Below are 23,454 nucleotides of genomic sequence, written 5' to 3' on the forward strand. Positions count from 1 at the left end.
TGCAGAAATGGAACAATATCAAATTCAATGCTGCTCATTTCTTGGAGTCTTTAAATACATCATCCATCTCTTACTTTGGCTTCTTTGTATGTCCGAATGCGTACATAATAGGTCTAGTATATATAAATATTGTGTTTGCTTATCAGTGTAGTATTTTCTTTTGTTTTATAATATTTTATTTCCCTATTCATTCTTGCATTCCATTCATATGAATGAAGGCCTAGAAATAATGTATGTATTACAGTAGATTATTATCTTGAATAAAACTATGAAGAAACAGAAATGTTTATTTAAAATCTGTTCTAAATACAATACCATTGAAGAAACAAATATATCAGCTAAATTCATGCTATGATGAAATGTGGGTTCCACTTTAATATAATTTTTTAACTGGTCAGTGACTGCACTCAAACAGAGACCTGACAGTAACTGGCAAATTCTCTTCTGGTGTAAGTCACCTGAAGCCAAAATTCCCTGCAAGTATGACTCGGGGAAGTCAACAGAGCTACTGAGAATCTGACATGAGACTGGTGTGCAACTCCAAATAATTAAAATGGCAAAGAGAAATTTAGACAGGTCCCAAGGCTGTTACCTGACCTAAGGAAGGACCTGAAGATTAACGATTACCCTCTCCTAGACTGCTGAAATTCGGGTTTTACAGGAAGAGTGTTTTAATCACCGGTGTCTCATTACAGCTTGTGTTTGATGCACGGCTGAGCCCCCCGGCTGTACAGGGCACACTCCCCCCTACAATTCAGGCATGTGCTCCGGTCCCCCGGCCCGGGCAGCGCTGCAGTGGCCCCTGCAGATCCTCTTCAAGGCCACCCGCAGGTGGCAATGTTGGATCGCTTTTTAAGGATTATCGTAACATCGTGGCCTGAAGATAACAGTTGTCTTCTCATGGCTCGTGTTTTCTATTTCTTTGATTGTTTCTTGCTTATTTTTATCCTACGCTAGGCACCCATCACAAGACACATTCAGTGTTGAATTAATTTCAAATTTTCTAATACTTGTTATTTTTCTATCACATTGACTCTCATTTACAGGTTTCCTGAACGTGTTTCCTGAACTGTTGAAGTTTTTGGAGTATGGAGGAATTAGATTCCATGATTTTTCTCTTTTCTCTGCTTTCTGTGGTCTATACTTGGCGAACTTTGGCAGGCTCAAAGGAGATGGAATTAGCACTCTAAGTTCCATATGTTTAAGACTCCTTTAGGTCAAGGATTTATTCCAGAAGCCTTAATACATTAGGCACTGCTACAAGGAGGAAATAGTATACATAATTTCTCTTCCTTCTTTTTCTCCACAGGTGTGCAGCTGGTGGATACTAATTCCCCTAGACCTCCTTATCAACTCATAACATAGCATTGATTCCTGTTGAACAGAATATGGGTTTAGCCTTCCATATCATCATGCCAATCAGAGGTCCAGAAATTAAATTACAAATGCAGCAGTGTGACCATGGCATCTGTGTGCACACCTTATCATACTATTCCTGATGATCCTACCCAGGGACTCCACAGCCTTTTGGACTCACAGGCTAGGGCAGAGGAAGCACCAAGGTCAGCTTAGCTGGGATACTCCTCCTGCTTCTTTATCCAAAGCACACACAGGCGAAAATCAGTTAAGAGGATAATTGGGAAGTACAGGGCACGTGCCCTTCTATGGATTAATGCTCTGGTATGGCAGGGATGGGCAGTGCAGTGACAGCTGCAAAGGATGGTGCACATATGTGGTTCACAGGGCTGGAAAGGTAGGCACAGGCACCTCAGGCATGCCCATGGCTGGGACCTGATCGCTAAAGGGGCAAGCATGAAGGTGGAAAGGCTGTGCTTCTTCCTCTAGAAGTCTATAGGTGTGACTCTGAGGACAGCAGTAAGGAAAGATGACAACACTGTGGATTCCTGCAGAATTTTTGGCAATGTATAGGAATGAGGAGTGTACAGCTGGGAGGTGGAAAGGAGTCTCTGCCAGTTGTTACTCCTCCACTGGAAACTGCAAAGATTGTGCATGCCTTGGGACCCCAGCTCTCATGATTGGCTAGATGAGAGAAGGATATTTCCACCTTCTTCAGTGGAAGTGCTGGAGAGAAACCAACATTCACAGCTTCTGATTAACTACCACAGGGACCAAAGGATTATTTTAAAACCTCTTAAACCCTTCTAAAATTCTCCTAAATCTAATATTACATGTGCAGTGAAGAGCACCGGCTTACAAATATTGCTAAGTTAACATGCGTATGCTGTGGGACTTGTAAGAAGATACAGTGCATCTTTTGCATTTTGGTTATTTTGAAGCTATTTGAAATAGCTTTGAAAGTGTCTGAAAGATACTATTTCTGGGCAGTTTCTGAGTGCCTTACCAGTGTACCACTGTAAAGTCCGCATCCAGCTTCAAATATGAAAAAAATAAATAAAAATCACAGTTATGTTTCCATATTTCACAGATTCAAAAGCTTTTGAGGAACAGAAGTAAGTCTCAGAAGGCGCTAGAAGCTGGGAGAAGAATAGCTAATCACTTCTGAATTTAAGTATAAAATCTAAGAACCTAGTTACAGTAGGATTCGTCTGTTGGCAATGGAGAGAACTACCATTCTGGGGGGAAATTCAGATGTTAAACATTCTACAAGGACTGTATTACAGCTGAACAGTGACTACGCTTCTAACTCAAGCATCTCAGGTAGCAGGATTTCCTGCTTCCTCAGTTCTTTTTCCTCTGTTTCTATAGAAAAAAAACAATCACTTATCTTCTGTGATTCTTTTTCATTAATTTGCATCAACTTGAGAAAAGCATTACAGAAGCACTAATAACTAGACTAGTAACCACAAATCACAGATCAGAAAAGAAACCCCAACACAAAACCATCACCATGCAGTTTATTTCAGATGTGGAAATTATACAATGTGAATATTTCTGTCCCATAGGAGAATAGGCCAACATTTGGACTTTTGTTTCGCACACCCTATAAGCAGTAGGACTGTGATCAGGAAAAGAAACTTAACAGTAATCCCACTCTCAGAAATCCTCTGGAGAACTTGCTGCTGAGAAACTCTATCCTGAAGGCTGCCAGAAGCTCTAATCAGCTAATATATCAAAGCTCTGATGTAGTCTGTCTCCTCCCCTGATCTCAGCAAGACATAAAAATAATTCTCATGGGTCAAACTACAAACCTAAGAGTAAGCGAGAAAATATGCATTACTACACTCTGCAAGACTGTGAGTGATCAAGATGATGGCGATAAAGACAATGCTTTGATGCTACATCCAATATATTCTCACATACATTTCAGATTCTGTGTTTCTTGAATTTAGCATCGGCACAGAAATCCAGAGGTAAATGGAGGCATGGTGCTTACTTCTGCGCTTTATGCCAGGCAGGCATGCTCACTTTTTTTGCCTTTGTTGGGATTCAAACAGGGTAAACGGTCACTATAACAAAGCAGTTAATTTTTTCATGGGCTGAAATGGTAAACTAGGTTTTTAGAGTCAGGAGACATTTCTTCCTCTTCCCATTACCAGGCTTTAAAAGGTCACACGGTACCAGCCAAGGAATCACTATCACCATCAGGCTTAAGGAGTGCATGTGATTGTTGCTGTACAGCTCCTTCTCACTGGTTTTGCACAGTTTCTCAGATGTGGAGAGGGATTATACCCCTGATTACACTTTCATTTTCATAAGTCCATCTGAGTTAACTTTCTGAAAATATCATTATTCAGCTAACAGCAGAATGAAACAAAATAGGACAACTCCCTGAAACAACACCTTTCTTTCTTTGTGTTTTGTGTAGAATGAATAGCAATTTCAAATCTAAATGCCCAAGAGGCAAGTAGCTTTCCTCTTAATGTGGAGTATATGATTAACCTCAGTTTGCCTGAAGCCATCAGAATACTGGAAGGCAACCACTTCTGGAGCATTTGTACTCAAGTGCTTGAGGATCAAGCTTGAGGATCTCCCATACAGAGCAAGTGACAGGTAAAAGTCATAGGATGATCTGTATGAATCCTTCAGTCTTCTTAGGCACTATAAATCCATCCCCCCCCCCCATAGGAGATCTGTATGAATCCTTCAGTCTTCTTAGGCACTATAAGATAAGTGCAGATTCCCTTCTTAAAGAATGCTACTAACGATAAGGGCTCTAATGGGGTTTTGTGTGTGCTGTTTTTTGTTCTTATTGTTGTTGTTTTGGGGATTTTGGTTTGTTTGTTTTTTACCAGTGGCAGAATATCCCTGTCAGGTGTTTTCATCGAGACAGCACCGTTATCCCTAGTCGGATGCTGGTACTTGTACACGGGAAACATTACTTTCCTAAACAAGTAGCCAGCCCTACAAGTTTCACTGGGGCTACTTTTAGCAAATATTATTGCTCACTTGAACCAAAGCAACCCTGGAATATCCTGTGTGAACAAGTGAGACTGCAGGAGGCGATAGGTCAATAACCTTCAATGTATTTTACATAACAGATCAAATAGCTGTAAATTGTCCCTGAGGTGGGCAAGATTAAGTTGGATAAGAGCAGTGGCTGTGGTCATGCAGAGCTTCAAGACTCTGTTTCAAGTCCAGGCTTTTTGGAAGCCAGTGATAAAACATTGGAAAAAATGCAAAATGTTTCAGATAATTAGAACCATTTATTCAGTGGGAAAGGGCATGAACTGCATTTTCTTAAGGAAAAGCAAATGTAGAAAGATTACTACTGGCATGGTTGGACTCCAGAATCACATCTTCCCTATTAAGGTTAGATGATTCCCATGTGGGTAGTAGACAAAAGGACTCTTGTTGGTTGTTTGCTATTTATCCTTATTTACTGCATATAATGAAGTGTAGCATAAATGAAAATTAACTGGTATGCTGCAAAAGTTTTCTTAGTAGATATTTGGGTGGTCAAAGTCTTGTGGGGGGCTTGCAATAAAAGTTAATTCTGGGGCAACCTTTGCTTTCCATAATGAGAGCCTAAACAGCTGGAGGTCTATCTGAAATCTGGATGTAGCACTCCAGCAGCTTGAGGACCATCTGCAGTTACTTTCATTCATGTCTTCCTCTTAATCATCTTAAAGATTTAGCCAGTATATCATCCAGTGGAAATGCTAAAATACCATGAGCCATAGATTCTGAATTAGCAAATCCTGCAACACATCAGTATTTTATATTTAGTTTATAGCAGCACTTTTAAAAGCATCTTATTAGAAAGATGTCCAGTTTAGATTAAGACATAATGAGGCAGTCTGTTTAAATAATTTGAAGATTAGTTCAAATCTATGTCCAAATACAAATGAAACTGAACATGAATGCTTCCGGAGCACTGAGGAATTCAGTCACCTTCTTTATGCTGTTTCTTTTCCTCTACATGTGCTCATAACTAGAGACATCTCAGATGAAATCTAGATGTAAACTCTCTGATCTGAATATCCTGTCTCAAATGGTACAAACCACAGTCCCAGATCCAAGCATCCAAGAAAAAAAAAATAAAATAAAATTGGATCCCAGTGCAAATCCTGGGAAGCTCAAGGAGTTCTAAACCAGCTCATCGTGAGCCAGCAAAGGGTGATCTCAGACTTGAAGCTGAACTCTGACACATATATGAGCTCTGGATTCCTGGGTTATTTGCACAAATCACTCCTTATAAAGCAAGTTTTTATCACATTTGGTTTAGAAAGGAGCATGCATAATCCAAAACACAGCAGTCCCAGAGCAAGCACCAGGCATAACTGGCCCTGCAGGACACAGAACCTGTCATAGGCCAGTTATGGGAGGAGGCAGCACGGTCACTCTCCCATGCCAGGAGCCATCTATATACATGTACCACTAAACTGACTGTGCACCTTCAAAACCATGTAAACAGAAGAGTACTATATACCACTCAAATAACTAGACAAACAGTAGAGGTATTTATTTCAGAAGAAAGCCAAACAATAACCTTTGTATCCAGAGATCAAATGTGGAGGCATTTTTACATACTTCAGTTTTGGTTCTCACTTCTGACCCGGCAAATTCAGATGAAAAATTTAAAGGCAAAAAAGGAATTTTGCCACAGCAACAAGGTTCAGTTCTCAAAAATATGTGTTTCAAAACCTATTTAGAAATTATTTTAATTAAAAAAATAATTGAAAGTGTTTGAATAATAGTTAAGGTATCGTCTTTTAGTAGGTTTTGCTACAGCTTCCCTACTAATCCTCACTGGATTTCAGCAACTCACTGATATGCCCACACCCATCACCTTCTGTCTGTCTTGTAAGTTCAGATCATTACCATGCCTTATTACTTGACCAAGATCATTTCTTTGAGGGTTCAGTCCTGCAAATTACTGACACATACTCTGGCCCCAGCCTACAAAGTACTTGGGCAGACATTTGGCTTTAGTGAAACTGCTGATGGAGTTAGAGTTAAGACTTGAGTACTGTTTTGGATCAGGGCCAGAGCAGGTTTTTGTTTTCAGTATTAAGTCCTAAATCTCCCTGCAGAAGTGATTCAGTTCCTGTTCTTTTACCCATTGTTTTGTTTTTCTGAATTTCTTCATTTGCTTTTATCTTTTGGATGAAAACCAAGGCCTAAGGCCCGACTCACTCATATATTGCTGCTCTTTTACACAAGCATAATAACTTCAATGAAGTGTCTTAAATCTGAGAAAATGATTATATGGGTGAATGGATGTGTTTATGCACTGCTGGTTTCAAGCAGCTGGTCACTAAGGAAAAAAAGTCTTTCTTTTTGTAGATCCTACCGTACAGTATTATAAAATCATACCAAAGTATAATTTTTCTCCCTTTGTGATGAGGGATTAAAAAAACCCACAGGTTCTTTGTCAACAAGATAGGCACAGGCTCTTCCTGACAACAACCATAAACCAAGCGGGCTTAAACAAAAAAAAGAGGGCAAAGGAATTAAAGTCCATTAATATATTTCAGTAAGCTTGAGAGACCCACAGGGTTACGGGAGATGATAAACTTTTAGATGCAACAAGTCTTTCAAAAACATAAATTCACAATATTTCTGGCTAAATTCAGTGGGTCAGAAATCTGTGGTATACTAGGGAATAAATGCTCATTCAAGTATGAGGTGTTGGAAAATTCTGTTTTCTTTTACTCTAGTTGAATTCAAAACATGTCAGCCCTTCACATTGCTCTAGTCTTCAACTCACATGCATTCTTACCATGTTTTTCTCAGATTAAAATTATTTGACACATATTTCTGAATAACATAATGTCCACAGGCTACTTATTCCATCTTGATGGGCTAAATCTGCTCTTTTCCTGCCTCCTCAAAAGGACGCAGAACAAGAGAAGGAGTCTCTTGACTTCCATGAAGTTTCTCTCCATAGCTCTGACAGTAACTCAGTCTGAACTTCACCATGTGGATTTGCAGCTCACAGCAATTTTTGCAGTTAAATTGAGCAGTAGAAAGTAATCACATCTCATTGCAAAGCTGGTCAAAACTTGTCTCAGACAGGCTGTGTAATAGAAAAACTGCATAAAAAGCAAAGCAAATCCTTTCAGAGTCAATCATGATTTAGGGAAAGTGCATCATCTGACAAAACCTCCATTCTTTACCAGCTGAAATACATCTTGCCTAATCTAACAAACAACAAATGCAGTCCAAGTTAGCTTTAAGACAAAATGATCCTAAGCACACTGTTCCTACTTCCATCTCAGTAGAAGTGCTATAATTTTAGATATCTTGTATTTTTACTGTAAATACAAATTGCTCCTAATGCAGTAAATAATTCACTAATCCTGTTTTGCTTTAATGTGTTGGGCACTTAGCTGGTCTTTTTCAAAGGGTTACTACTTGACTAACCTACAAAAAACCAAGTGGTTATTGTGCAAGTGCACAATATTTCTGTGAAAAAAAAGAATACTTCTGGCTGATGTCAATGTAATTAACGATTTTTACACTATCCTTCAGAAAAGAATCTGCTTTGGTGGAAGTTTATGATATTTATGACATGTTAATTCTTTGTAAACGTTAATATTATCTTGTGCATATCTTTCCTTCAGGGTGTATTTTAACAAAAACATATGCAGTGACACAACCTCCAGCAAGAAAAGCAAGCTGAGCTGGCCACTGCATAGGTGTATTTTAAGAGTTAGTGAAATATGTCAAGAACATCTCATTGCAGATCAGTGGTATCCTGAATAATTCAGTCGTTTCCACTGTCAGCACAAGTCCCCAACTTTAGGAACAAGGGGGCTACATTTGCACTAATTTGTGGAAATATTAGAAGATATGCTTCATGTTGCTGCCAGGTGGCTCCCAGCTGCCTTTTTGTGGAAGTGAGGCAGACAGTGACTGCGGGTGCATGCTGGGGTCTCGCCTTGACTTGCATCAAAATACATCTGGACACGCACTTAGCCTGGAAACCTAAAAACTATTTCCAGGTTCTGGAGCCTGGGTGTAGTCTAATTTAAGCAGAAAGTAAAGAATGGATCCCTAAAGGTATTTAGAAGTGTTAATTTCTATTAATGTTCTTTTAAGAACTATCACTAAATATCTGATTGTCCATGTCCCTTCCTACAGGTAAATGTTGCAGAACACTGCTGTGGCACCTTTACGAGGTGCAACTCCTTCAAAGAATGCTGCTGCCTTGCATAGAAACTGCAGTTCCCAAACTGGTTTAAATTGTCCCTCTGACATGGTTTAACCCCAGCTGCCAACTAAGTACCATACAGCTGCGTGCTTGCTGCCCGCCCCCTCAGTGAGATGGTGAAGAGAATCAGAAAAAGTAAAACCTCTGAGTTGAGATATGAGCAGTTTATAATGGAAATAAAAGTAAAATATAATAACAACAACAACAATAGGAAAAAGAGGGAGAGGAGTAAAACCCAAGAAACCCAAATGATGCTAGCCCCTCACTGTCTGATGCCCAGCCTGACCCAAGCATTAATCAGTGGCTCCCATCCAACCCCCCTCAGATTATATACTGAGTATGATGTTGTATGGTATGGAATACCCCTTTGGCTAGTTTTGTCAGGTGTCCTGTCTGCCTTTCCCAGCTTCTTGTGCCCCTCCTCAAAGGCAAAGAATGAGAGACTGAAAAGTCCCTGATCAGGGTAAGCGCTACTTAACAACAGCTACTTAAAACATTGGTGTGTTATCAGCATTGTTTTCACAGTAAATCTAAAATACAGCACTGTACCAGCTACGAAGAAAAATATTAATACCATCCCAGCTGAAACTGGGACACTCTGTCTAGAAAGTATTTTATTATTACAGTCTTTCTGTACAGATCAAGCACCTATTTTGTGTGCTGTTTAAATACATTATATAAAAAAAAAGGCTAAAAGAACTTGAACAAGATGAAATGTCAGAATTAATCTATCCAAAAGGTTACTTACTTCACCTTCACTGCATGTATACTCAGTGATACATTTCTTAATTATATGATGCAAACCATTATTTCTCCTTTGGAACACAGCCTTTTCCACCAAGCCTCACCCTGAAGGACTTTGCCATTGTTGCAGATAATCCACCTAACCAGCACATTCCTCCCACCAACATGTTCCCAAAGCCATTAAGACTAATTAATGCTATAAGTAACCAGCAAAACATGCCTACTGGCAAAGATCCCTGCTTCAGGGGTAGATAGTCCCTGCAAAAGTGAGCTCTAACCCACTGGCACCACTAAAGAGCAGTACAGCTGCAAAATACCTAAATCAAGGTCAAAATTCAGCCCACCTGTCATCAAAGCCAGTCTGCCTGTATGCTCATACCCGCTCCATTTCCTAGATGGGCTGGGATGGCACAGTAGGACCCTCTCCCTTATTTCTGCCCCTTTTATGAGCTGCATAAGTGATGGGGGAGGCTGAGACTTACAGCTTTTGCAGGGGAAAAGCTCCATGCAGCAGGAACTCCTAGGCCCACACAAGAATCCCATAGTGAGAAAAATACCCTGTACTCATGTTTGCTCTCATTAATATGAAATACAGAAAAGCTGGAAATCTGATGCACTATGAAGCCATGGCACTAAAAGCTCTACTACCTTTTGGTACTTGCCTTCAGAGGATCAATTTTCAGCACATTTCCGCAGTCTGTATATTCTTCTAATATTTGGAAAACATTGGATGTTTTACATTCTCAACCATTCACGTCTCCAGAATAACTAAGGAGACAATGAATTAGGCCTTTTTCAACAATGGAGAGACAGACAACTTTGGACACATTTGAGTTTACCTGTTTTGAAGGTATCAGTGACTAAAAAGAAAAGCATGTCCTTACAGAATACCTGGTAACGGCTTTTCCAGCTGAAAGAAGAACTAATATATTGTTAGAGAAACAAGGACCTTTAAGTCCAGCATGACTAGACCAAACTTTTTAGCTGTGGGTGAATCTTGGAAAGCAAAGTTTTTATTTGATGCCTGTATTGTGTAATTTCTGTGAATTGAGAATACTCCAGGCCACTCAGCTTCTATCACAAATCTGCTCATGGGTTTAGCAATTTATAGTTTTCAAAGAGAAAGTGAAAAAAGAAAAAAACCCCACCCTTTTATCCTAGGAAGCTATGCTACAGCTATTTTTATTATTTACATCATTTATAGGCTACTGAGTATCTTATAGTCTATAATGAGCCACTAGTGGAAAGTCTTCCTATGCATAAACAATGTCAGCCTTATGGCAATTAGTGCTATCTTTAGATAATCTATGAAGAACCTTTTTTCCTAGTCATGCCAGAAAATGAGACCTCTTTTTTAATGATACGATTATCATTATCAATGAACATTACCGTTACAATCAACTCATGTAAGCATACAATCAACAAAAAATACATAACTGCATTGAGATACATAAAATTCAACCTCAGACCACAGAGTACTAGAATAATTCAGGTTGGATGCCACCTCAGCAGGTCCCCTAGCTCAGCCTTCTGCTAAAAGCAGGCTCAGCACTGAACACAGACCTGGCTGCCCATAGCATTCTTCAGCTGTGTTTTAAAAGTTTGCAAGGACAGAGTCCACAAGCTCTCTGGGTAGCCTTTTCTAAGTCTGAATGTCCTCAGCTTGAACTTTTTCTCCCTTTGTGTCAGCTGGAAGCCCACAGCACCCATCCAAGTACTGACTTTTGGGATCTAACTCTGATGAGCTCCAAGTTCAGACAAGCTCCAGACTATTCAGGTGTATGTGACCACATAGAATGATGTTGAATAACTCATATATTTGGTTGTCATCCTCGCACTAGGATGTGCTGATGTCTATACTCTTCCAAATTTAGTATATGCATGCTAAAATGAGCTTCAATCAAAGCAGTGACTTTACCTGCTCTGTAATCCCCCAATCTGTACCTGTATTACCTAACCATGGGCTAACAGACCATAAATATTGTGCCTTATTTAGTCCATGACAAAAAAAGAGGATAAAAATTACAATTACTTTCTAAAACAACAAGTGCATGGGTGAATTCTACCACCCAATAGACTAGATATCTAGAAATGAGAATATCCTTTCTGCATTTCAGTGATTGTTACAGTCATTGCAATAAAACCTTAGATGTAGGACCTTGGATTTAATGGTGGTGCTTAAATGTAAATGTTGTTGTCTGAGACCAAGTGCACCAAGCAGAAAGGCTTTTAGTAAATATAATTCAAACACAGTCACTGAAACCCTATTATAAACAAACATTTCAGATATCCCCAGTTCATTGCACTGGATTAATAAAGCTTTTCAGAGTTAGGTATTAAATCAGGCAGACAGGATCTGAAGACTCTTCACCCCACTTCTTTTTAGAAATGTTCGCTTAGCTACTGCTATGGCCCTAAATAACAGAAGGAAAGCATTTCTTGTGATTTGGTTACAGAGCTCCAGTGCTGTTCTGCTACAGTCTCATCAGTTTGAGATGCGACACCAACAGATTACAAAGAAGCCATTAATGGTCTGGTCTTTTGTTTTGTTTTTCCCGTGTATTAAACGAAAAGATCCAAAGAGCTTTGGTAAGGCCCCTATCTAAAAAACTATTTCCTGTGCCAGGAGCTGGGTGGCTATCACATTTCAAAGCCTTACACCACCCACAGTATGCAATGATCATTTTCCGACCAATTTGAGTTCATATGTAACAACCATTTGTGGTTGACGTAGCCATTAATAAACAGTTCTACAAGCCTGAATCCCTACATACTATCTCCTTACATTGCACATGAGTGGAAAGGCAGCTGGGGGAGTCATAAGTCTTAACAGGCAAAGGGATTAATTCTAAGAAATTGATTTTACACAGGGAAGCTGAACATCTTTGCTCCCTTTGAAAGCAGTGATTAGGAGATGCTGCTCTTAAGAGTTATATGACCCAGAAGTCAAGCTCTGCAGGTATCTTGAGTTACCTGGAGGACTCCTTCATTTTCCTCACTGGCAGCATACTGGCACTCAGATGAGTCTCTGTTCCTAAAATAAAAGCCCTCTAAAATCATGAATCCATACCCCCAGTTTTGGTTTAGCTTTACAGGGTAAAACTATTGCAGTGATTCTTTCTCCTTTTTATTTTTAGGTATACTTTTTTTTAACATATTAAATTTTTTCAAGCTGAATTATACATAGAAAGAAAGATTTAATGAACAAACACATTGCTAGGGTTAGTTTTGCTCTGCAAATTTTTGATCACTTAACACAACCTTCCAATTCGTCATGTGAAAAATGAAAAAGATCAGGAACACTATTAAAAATATATGATGAATGTTCAACACCTGGCACAAATCAAAGAAAGGAGAGATAAATTTGCACTCCATTAGGGAAATTTCTATGCATAACCATTGTTATCTTAAGAGCTCAGTATATTTCTTCCATATAGTTGGTCTAACAGTGTTTTGATAGTTCAAAGCTGCATCTACATGACATTTCTCTAATTGTGATTCAGAAGTAGCTCGCAAGCAATTAGTTTCTTTCAGTTTCTTGGTACTGTCAGTAACCAGTAACTTAATCGGTGTTTTAACACAGGAGAAGGACTGCAAAAAGTAGGTTGCTTTCTGTCTTGGAAGGAAAACATTTTCACATCGGACTATTTTCAGAGGTTATTTTTAGTTTGGCTGGATAGTTAGAGTTTTGGTGCTTACGAGATGAATACAAGTCAAGGAAGAAAGTGGCTTAATGATGCAGATGGCACAGGGCCATGTAATGCACATGCTGTCTGACTTAAAAAAGACATAAAAATGCATTCCTCTCACCATGGCACCCCCAGAAAACCTAAAGGGGAAAATATCTCTGTTTCATTCAGCCTAAGAATTCAAATCTCTAAATACAGACTGCTAGTTTGTGCCTTTCAAGAGGTGCCACCCTGAAACCCATGTTAAATAGTTGTGTGCATCTGGAGGCAGTTGTTTTGCTGAAAGGCTTGTAGTTGCCAGTGTAGTAATAGTGGGTTTAGTACTGAGGACAATAGTGGATCTCCTTAAAAACAAGATCTCTTTCCTATTCAGGCTCAAGAGAAAGAGCAATCAAGCCCTTTATGTAGCTGCAGATGATGATGGTCACTGCCTCAGTCTTATAACAAAGCCAGGCAGATCTTAGTTCACAGTTACAGTGGTTAGGCTATCTTTTTATTTATTCTTATTGCACAAGCTGGAGGAAGACAAATCCAGAAGCTGAGACAAAGAGACAGTTTCATGTGTGAGAAGGTGTTCAGGAATGACACATATGAAACTTTCCAGAATGTGTTTATTGTGGTCCTGAAATGAAACAATTGTCAGTAGACCAAAACTGTATGCAAGGTTGTTCCATAATTATATGTATTTTTTATACGTTTCTCTGTGATACATTTCTTCTGTGATATTATATGTATTCTTTATTCATTTTTTCTGTGATAACAAGAATGACAGTCACAGAGCTGCCTGGGAAGGCACATATGTAGAATATGAATGCCAGGTTTTTAACTCCTGGAGAAAAGCCCTGTGGGGCAGTCACTTCTTGAGAAATATACTTTATAGGGATGGATCTGTAGAACAAAACCTTCAAGACTTTATCTGGAAATAGGACTTATTTGACCAATAGGAAATGGCTGTGTTTGAACTACTCAAGTAAAATCACTTTACAACTGGGGGGGGGGAAAAGAATTCACTGGACTCAATGTATCTCACCAAAATAGCCATTCTGACTATAAAAGGATGCCTGTGACCAACCTCCAGCTATATGATATGAGAAGGGCTGCTGGAAGCAGATTATTGTAGTAAGTTGTTAGGTTGTATTGAAACATTGGAGCTTCCAAGATGCCTTTGGAGAAGGAGATGATGAACTGCCTGTTAGAGGTAACTCTCTGTACTGCAGGAAGTTAGATCAGTAGCTTAGATGGATGTGTATTAAATGGCTAAAGATAAATGAAACAATCTGCCCACCCATAGCTGTTTTTAAGAGGATACCATTAACAGAATGGAGACACTAGCTGTTAGACACTGTCCACAGCTAGGGATACTTTTTCCCACTTTCCAGTAATAGATTTGCTGCATATGATCATGCCGTATTCAGGCTGTGTCTCAGCCTGTTGTCTGAATCATGAGAGGTTACAATAAACAGTAATCTGCAGTTTTAAAACCAACAGAAAACTTGCTCCAATGCACTTATATGGCTAAGAGTAAATGCAGAGCATCGTGAACACGCAGACATCACATGGGAGGGGGATGGTATGGGCTACCTCAATTTGACTGCTCCCTTGAAAACATCTAATATGGAACTAGTGTTTACAAAATACTGAATCATGGTTCTCTGAACATCAAACTGGTATGAGATACGTCAGCATCCACTAATTAAATCACTCAGAAGATGAATACTAATTCAATTAACAGTGATTTTAGACAAGAGTGGTGTTTTCAAAAGCAACAGACAACTCTGGGTGCCTGATTTTCAGAAAATGTGCTTATGAATTCTTCAGGAATATCATGATCTCCTAAAGACTTCCCAGACAGACATTGAAATATTTGAAAAACAACTATCTTACAATGTTTTTTACCAAAACTTTCAGGTAAGAAAATTATGAACCCTATGTTAGTACTAACATTTACAAGCATTTATGCTATGTTTGTCAAAGTTACTTTACCTGGAAAGAGACACACCACCATTCACTGATTTGTGCATGACACTTTCAAATCCTCTGACATCTCCTTGTTTTGTTTCAAGGACAACAATGAGTTGTTGTTTTGGTGCTTCAGCCTAGATATGGAACACGATGGAAGAATAGTAATCTTTCTTTCTTTGCTACAAGGACTCCAGATTACCTCTGTTCTCAAACAGATGTAAACAGAAATCATCTTGACTGTGGAAAAAACACTGGTCTTTGTGTTTAAGAACCTCAGTTTAGAATAAGTTTAACCAACACCAGCCAAACTGTTGTGAAATTCTTGTAACTAATCTATTTCACTTGACGTACTTTTCCTCAGTGCCCATTTGCTTTGTGCGTGTACACATTAAATGGCTGAACTATAACCTTATGCAATGTTAGAGAAAATGTGCAATTTCATTCTTGAAGCAGAAAACTTGAGTAACAAATGAAAAAAACAATGTGCCATTGTACAGAATGTTCTTTAATCATGCAGGGATATTGCAGCTACATTCATTGCTCTAAATTATGAGTTTCCTGTAGGTATTCTTTTTTCCTGGACAGAGCCAAAACAAAATGAAATTAAACTAATTTTAAGTATTAGCTTTAAGTATTTCAAAATTTGACATTTATTATTTTAATCTTTTGTTTGACTCAAGCCCAAAATATTCAATGGATTTTTTAAAGACATTAATATTATACCATACTAATAAAGGGGATAGCGCAGGTATTAGTGGATTGTGTTCCTTAAGGAGTACTCTTAAGTGTATTCCTGCTATTCCACTATCAGTGGATAGTGGAATAATGAGCAGCTTAAATAAGATAGCTACTGCTTGGTTAGTAAATCTCCATTATGATGTTATACTGTTTTCCATGGGATTTATATTTTTACGAAGACAGGAAGCCTAAGTAAAGAGCTAATCTTAGGTATTCCTTTCCTCTGTTTTAATTGCTGCTGTCTTACTAAATCCTTTGAGCTTTGCCTATAGTTGAACAGGGAGTCTGTGGAAATTTAATGTGTGCTTAAAAGGTTTCTGAAATTCTGGCACTACTAGTTGCTTTTTAAAATACATTCTTTCAGAATTTCTCCACTGGAAAGGATGACGAGCTGAGAAATTCGGGTTTACAACAAGCGTCTGTCTGACAACATTGCCCTCTATTTTCTTGGAGGCTGTCATTTTGTCCTAATAAAATTTTATATTGGTTTGATAATCACTCATTTACAAATGGTGCCTAAAGATCTTTGTTGCTGCCTGAAGCTTAGTTCACAAAAATTTTGACAAGAAATATAATAACAATAATCAGTATACAAAAGCTAGACTGATTAGCAATAATGATTTCCAGACATGGAGAGATTATCTACTAGCACCATCACCTCATGTCCTACAACCACAGAGCAGCACAGAAATACTCAGTATCTGAGCTCCAACTAGCTCCCTTAACACTGAAAGACCTCATTTCCTTCACCAGATGTGCCCTGAACAGAGAAGTCTGAAGCTGCTTGAATTCCTTCATTGCCTTATACATAAATCAAACTCACAGCACTGTACCCTGCCCCAAAATACCATATTGCTTTGAGGAAGAGTGCTATCATTTTATCACCCAGTGTTTTCCTAAAAGGGAGTAAATAATGTCTGTGTCAGGGATTGCCACTTTTTTTTTCATCCTAGACACAGGGCTGCAGGATTAGCCCTTTCAGCTACATCTATTTCTTCTCTCTGACAGCATTGTGTATCCCCACCCTGCCACCTGGCTGTGCCCACTATTTCCACAGTACTTGCTGTACATGTTATCAGGCCATTTTAGAAAGGACATAGGTTGATGTGTCTGATATTTTCCATAGTCACATTCCCACAAAGCAGCATATTGCCACACACTGCAAGGCTAGGCAGACATGGTCTATGCTAAGGAATAGGCCACAGTCAAGGTTTCCCTTGCAGTGTATCCATGACCTTTTTTAAACCCTATCCCTGAGAATGGACTATCATCTGAAGGGCTTAGATAGGAAGCAAGTCTGGTTTTGATCAGGCATGGATAAAGATTCCTATTTGAAAACCACTACAAATTACCTCTCTCCTTGATACAAGTACAGAACTGTTTTATACAACATGAAACAGTCCCAGTGGTAGAAATGGGGTAATATATAATATAATGAATATATCACACTTAAACATGTACTGTGGTCAGCAGACACTCTCCTTGGAAGGGCATTCCCTGCTAAAGCCACTGGTTGGCTTTAGAATGAAAGATGAAAATGTGGCTTCCTGCCTTTCTGGGCATGCCATGACAACTGGCATTACAGTGTGCTGAAAGCAGATGTACCTCAGTCTCACTTCTGTGAACAGGCCTGTATCTCTTACAGCCTAAGTCTAGACACCCTCGTAAGCCCTAGCAGTCATTCAGTTTCTTGAAGATATCAACACCAGCAGCAATTTCCCCTTCTCATTCTCTTGATTAAACAGAGGGAAGGAGGTATAAAGAAGATGAGAGACATAAAACTCCAGATGTTGTCAACACCAATATCTAGTTCCACCAGAGAATTTGAACACTGAAGCAATGATGAATTACAGTGGGGTCCCTACGGCAATCCAGATTGCAATTATAATACCATTGAGGAAGAATAAGGGCTAGCATTCATTAAAATGATTAGCAAATTAATTTATGACAATTTCCACTGGTCCTTTCAAAGAACACGAATACATCTGTAAGAAATTAGGATGACACATCAGTGTAACTCATTCATTAGTAAAGTCTGGTATTGCACATTTGTTGCAAAATTTGTTGCAACTGTTACCAGTTTGGGGTTTTTTTTTTAATTCTATAACTGTACTTTATTAGAACCATAACACAAATATCTCCAGATATTTATACAGAGGAGTACTAATTAGTCTGCAGGCTATTATGTAGATGATTTAGTTATCGATCCAAACTTACTTTGGAATAGAAACTGAACCTCTTCAGTTCTAAAGCGAGTAGGTATTTAACCATTATGAGAGAGTTACAGTCACGCTGCCTTCTTTTAGGGTTATACAGCGATTAATTTTACATTAACAAAAACCTATTAAAGGATCTCTCTGTGATCTGAGTAAGTGTGGAGGGAGAAATAAGAATACCAGAAAAGCAAACCTAGTAGTGACATACCAAACAGAGATGGAGTCAGTGCAGTCACTGTTGTCTTCCTGTGAGCGTGGAGTCACAGCTTGACCATTTTTAAAGGCAGACTGTCAGGACACAACCTAATAAATGGCACAGGTGAGAAGAAACACAAATTAGCAGAATTTATTCATTTTACCTTAGGCAATACGAAGAGTATCCATTAGCCATGAGTAATAAGATATGAGTTTATGCTTCAATAGGCTACTTAGCAATTGTTCTTACTGAATTGTGATTCTCAGCTTTGCACATATAGCAATATTAAATATACCTGATAAAAATCTTGCTAATGTAAGAAACCCAAGCTGTGTATTTACATGTCTCTGTGCAAACGCACCAAATATCAACTGAGACAGAAGGCCTGCTTTAGTTCATAGCACAGAGGCATTTGCATGTGTGAGATCCACAAGATGCTGTGAAAAGCATCCCTTGTCCATCTCTGCTGCCTTGTTTTGGCACCTTGTGAAGCCAAATGGAACAAAATGTTGAAGCAGGCGACTGCAGGTGACTCCACAGCCCACCTTCAAGTAATACTAATAATGGGGAAGCTGTAGCTTCTTTAGCCACTCTGTTAAGAGTGTCCATGTCCATGTTCAACACAAATATTTGCAGGATTGTGGTCTTATTTACTACATTAGAAATAAATGCTTCTTAAGTAACAAAGCCTGCATCTCAAAAATATGCATTTGATTTGTTTTCTATACAGTGAGGAAAAAGTTGAGAGAAACAGAAGTTATAAATCCTTACCGTATACTCAAGAAACCCCATCATTATAAACTCTGTGTTTGATGAGAAATGGGGGAAAAGATGAGAAAATGCAGTATTAATTTAAAACAGCAATACTTCATATTGACTACAAACCAAAATAACAGCAAAGTTCATCCATAATTTAATGACAAAGTTGCAAGTTTTTTTACGGCACTAGATTAGCATAACTGAACAGATTTATGTACATTGCTGAGAGCCAACACAAAAACATTTGGAAGATATTCTGTGAAAATGAAGAAAACAATCCGAATCTTTCCCTGTGAACCTTCAGTAATAGCTACAAATATTTGTGTTAACATGTTATTTATTTGGTACTTTTTCTACTAGTTATTAAGTATCATATGTGGAGATGTGCTGGAAGGAAGGGTGAAAAAGTAAACCAAGTCACTGATGGGTTGCTATTTAAGGCAAGGATCCAGCTCTGACCAGGTGTGCTCTGCTCTACAATAGTTGCTGCTGCTCTTCTGCAGCATCAGCAGACCGTAGTAATGAGCTCAATAACCCCTTCCTTACTGTAGGAACTGTGCAAGAGGAATCCGTTTCCTCTCCAAGTCATGATCTGCTCTACAGTTTTTAGACACTTGGACCCAGTTTACCCAAAGGTGTTCAGAAGATGAAATGACACTCCTTTCCAAAGGATTCAGAAGCTCTTAAGTGACCTTCTGAAATTAGGTTTCTGTCCTCTTGTCCTCTCTCATGAGTCTTATCAAACCCTATGCCTGAATCTTGTTCTGGAAGTTATTGAAACTTGCAAAATCTCATGGGATTTCCAGCTTGTGGGGAAGAAGGAAATCCACATCTTTAGCATTCCTTTCCTGTTCATATGTCTTCTTCATATGTTAGCTGTCAGGCCTGCAGTGTCACACCAGTCCTCGCTCCCACCTTTCAGGAAGCAAATGCCTTTGGCTTGCACAACAGACACACCTCCAGAAAATACACCATAAGCATACAGAGTGAGTATGTTAAGCCAGTAGTAAGGGTTTGATGATAAACAGATAACATCTCCAACCTAACAGCCCCTCTGGGATCAGACCCCATGTACCTTCAGTTTTGCATCTCTATTCCCAAATTTTTAGAAGACAGAAGGCAGTTAGTAACATGATGTTCTTTATAGGGAAATACCTTGATCTCATAAGCCCATGAGCACATTTTAGGATCAGCACACGTGGCAAAGCCACTGAGAGAATATGACATCAGCTCCAAATACCAACAAACCACTGCCTGTGACAAAGCAAGGTAGTCCTTGGTCTACAGGACTAAAACCTAACGCCTTCAAAACCCACTTTGGATAGGACAAAAAATCCCAAACTCATCAACATTATGTATAAGAAGCACAGCACGTAGAGAGAGAGCAAATGGTAAATGAAGTAGTCCTGGACCAGCCCTGTGGGTCTGAACCATCTGAAATCTTTGGCTGTGTTCATGATCAGTGTTTACTAAGTTCGTATGCCCTGGCACCAGTAAGAGACTTCAGCAGAAACTGACTGTACAGTCACTAGGTTTTTTAATGACTCATATATTATCTGCTGCTTTGGAAAAGCCAGTTACTGTATTTAATTTGACAGCCCCATGCAGAGTGAGTTCCATAGACACAAAACAAACATCAGGCCTTGAGACTAACACATATTTCCCCAGATGCAAAAAAGACACTCACCAGTTGCTCTCTTAGGAGGATGGAAAAAGCTAATCCCTCCAAATTATGTAAACCAGAGACTGAAGGCTTAAGGCCTCAGCATTACTTTTAACAAGTAAAGCATCAACCACAGTACTGCTTTCACATCTGCCTTCTAATTTCTTTATCCTTTGAATGATATGCAGTACAACTATTTTAAGATCTGCTCCAGAGTGACTGCAGCTGGCACAGCGTGGAGGGAATGATTGGTAGGTGCTCATCTCTCCACAGGACTGCCACCCTACCTCCTGAATGGTTATTGTGCTCTTGTAAAGAGACTTGGATTATGGAAGATCCTTTCTGATCCAACTGTTATTTAATTTTGCATTGAGAAAGACAGTGAGGGGAGAGCTTTTTCTTTTACTCATCTTGTATCTCATTCAGATCTGGTCTGGAAGAGAAACAGAGGAAGAACATCTAGTGAACTTCAAGTGCTTTCCAGCTCTGACTCACATCTGGTACTAATGTATCTTTACATTACTGGGTAGTTTAATAAACAAGAAAGGAAGAGTTGTCCGGTGAATTTGGTCCCATCATTTCAGAACTTGATCCCTGGTTGTGACACTAGCCTCATGGAGGGCCTGATGTAATTACACGATTCACTTTCCCCATTTGCGAATTGAAATAACAATGCTTTCCTTCGCTATAAGCCATGCTAGCATGCAGGGAGGAAGGGTGCTGTGTTAAAGGTTGATGCTACTGGAAAGCGGTTTGATGAGGCCCCAACCTTACTGTTGCTTTGCTGGTAGGCTTGTTAGGACGGGGAGATACTTGCTGGCTCCGCGGAGAGTTAGTTACACAGGGTGCTACTGCTGAGTAGCACGAAGCAAGTGAGAGAAAGTGAGTGCTTGAGCTGTGGAAAGTGGAGCAAACGTGGCCGGGCCGGCTAGCCAGAGATCAGTCAAACTTTAAGCGTGGGAACAGCAGCCGTTGACCCACATAATTAAAGGCTGCATTACCGTCAAACACGCCGAATTACAGGGCTGCGCTCGCTGCCCTCGGAGACCGTGCCGGGCACCGGGTGACGCTGGCAGGGATCTACAGTGGTGGGTCGGTCGGCTCCACCTCGCCCGCTCCTCCCCGTCCCGCCTGGCCCAGCGCAGTTCAGAGCGGCACTCCAGCCACGCACCGTGCTGAGCCCGGCGGCCCGCAGGGGGCGCCGCAGTGCCGCGCGGCGGCGGAGGGCGCTGCAGGAGCCGGGGGGGGGGGCGGAGGGAGCCGGGCGGCCTCTCCGCATTGTGCGGCCGCGCCTCCAGCGCCGGGAGCGCGTGTGCGCCTGGGGACGGGCCGCGCCTCCAGCGCCAAGCGCGGCGCCTCCGCGGTGGTGGCTGCGCGCAAGGAGGTGAGCGTGGTGCTGTGCACGGGTGCGGCGAGGAGCGTGAGTGGGAAGATGCGGTGTGGGGGCACGGTGTCCCGTGCGCTCGGGGTCGGGCGTGCCGCAGAGCGATGGTGCTCGCAGCAGCGGGGGCTGCCCTGCGCCGGGCGGGCGGCACCTGCCGGGGAGCAGAGGCCGCCCGAAGTTACGGGGCGGGCGGTGATGAATGCATATCCACATAGACTTACTTGTAGAGGGTACCAACCGGCGAGGGGCGGGCAGGGTACCGGCAGGAGACCGGGAGGTTTCGTGGGCGGGAAACACTGGTGCTCCTTCCCATCCACCTACCCTACTAGGTGATACAGCTGTAGCTCCGGACGCGCTCTGCGTTTCAAACTGTTCGTGCAAAGTGAGCGCGGTCTGGTACTTACTGTTAGGCAAAATCAGGACCATGAAGACCTCAGAGGTGAATTGGGACTCTTCTCTATGTAAGATGTCTTTACTCTTTGCAAGTTTGTTGGGTTTTATTTTTTGGTTTATTTTTTGTTTTGTTTTGTTTTTTAAGTAGGCAAAAGCTTTAAGCTTTTATCTCAAGAAACACTTGAAATGCATTTTGGTGTAGAGTGGGTAATCTTAACACAGAGAGCTTCCTATGGCACTGTTAGAATTTGCGTCTGAAGAGGACAACAGCAGACCTTCATAGCAGGTTGTATTCAAAAGTAGAGTTCTGCCTTGTTTTAAAGGGAGAGTAAATTTTTGATGTTTTAGTCAGGGCTGAAGGATCAGCTCCATCATCACAGTTGTAATTTTTTCACCCAAGATCTTAAAGCATTCTACAGTGACAGGTAATGTTATATATTTTTACTGTCCAGGGTAGAGAAATCAAGGATATGAAGTGTCAGATGACTTGCTCAAGGTCATGCAGCAAAGCTGTGAATATAGATAATTCCCATATGGTCCATTAAAAGTGTATTACCAGAAATTCCGGCATCCTTTTTCTAACCCCACGCTTTGCCAAATGTTTGAGCTGAGGCAGTTTAAACAAGGAGCAGTAAAGAACATCTGGGTACAGATTTGTTTAGCAGAATGAGTAAGGTATAAGTGCTTAGAGGTTTTTCTGCAACTGCAGCTGAGTAACTGAAACCTTTCTGGAACTGGAGGGCTCGAGGAAAGATCATCTATCTGCAGGCACTGTTAGTGAGTGTTCAAGGCTTTTAAAGACATTCAACAAAAGCTAATTCATTGGAGTTGAGGCAAATACAGTAAATATCAGCAATCGCTGCTGAAAGAGAAAGAACGAGTAAAGAACCTTGGGAGGCAGATACTTTAGATTGTGAAGTACCTTTTTCAGAATTACAGTGCCAGTGGGAAACAGACAGAAAGGGCTTGAAAGCTGAAGGTGGGTTTTGCATGAACAGTGCCAAATGTGTCAGTAGTGTTACAGCAACATTTAAAGAGGGAATGTAGCATCACTTATCGTGACTGTTTAAAAAGGATGTGTGTGTGAGGGAGAGCCTGGCTCCTTGCAGCTCCATCCTCGTGGTGTTCTTCT

The 23,454-nt window shown here is 40.3% G+C and overlaps 1 protein-coding gene and 1 long non-coding RNA gene across 4 annotated transcripts in view; one reads left to right on the forward strand and one right to left on the reverse strand.

Moving 5' to 3' along the window:
- Positions 1 to 7,225: 7,225 nt before the first annotated feature.
- On the reverse strand, positions 7,226 to 23,450 carry LOC133218003 (uncharacterized). 2 transcript variants are annotated; one of them, XR_009727028.1, is made up of 3 exons: positions 23,245 to 23,450; positions 18,136 to 18,230; positions 7,226 to 7,441 (listed from the first exon to the last, which is right to left on the reverse strand). It is a non-coding gene; the product is annotated as an uncharacterized LOC133218003 (long non-coding RNA). The 2 variants fall into 2 exon arrangements; XR_009727027.1 differs by having other exon boundaries at positions 7,226 to 7,457.
- Positions 21,776 to 23,454, forward strand: part of RERG (RAS like estrogen regulated growth inhibitor) — a 105,798-nt gene continuing 104,119 nt past the window's right edge. The window contains exon 1 of one of the 2 annotated variants that reach the window (XM_061363986.1): positions 21,776 to 21,929. The gene's annotated coding sequence lies outside the window, so the exon portion shown is untranslated. The remainder of the gene's footprint in view (positions 21,930 to 23,454) is intronic. The other variant, XM_061363987.1, reaches the window with a different exon arrangement.

The sequence above is a fragment of the Neopsephotus bourkii genome, unplaced genomic scaffold (assembly GCF_033783945.1).
Source record: "Neopsephotus bourkii isolate Nb327-2 ecotype Australia unplaced genomic scaffold, CSIRO-AGI_Nbou_v1 NB_1183, whole genome shotgun sequence".
Classification (NCBI taxonomy): Eukaryota; Metazoa; Chordata; class Aves; order Psittaciformes; family Psittacidae; genus Neopsephotus; species Neopsephotus bourkii.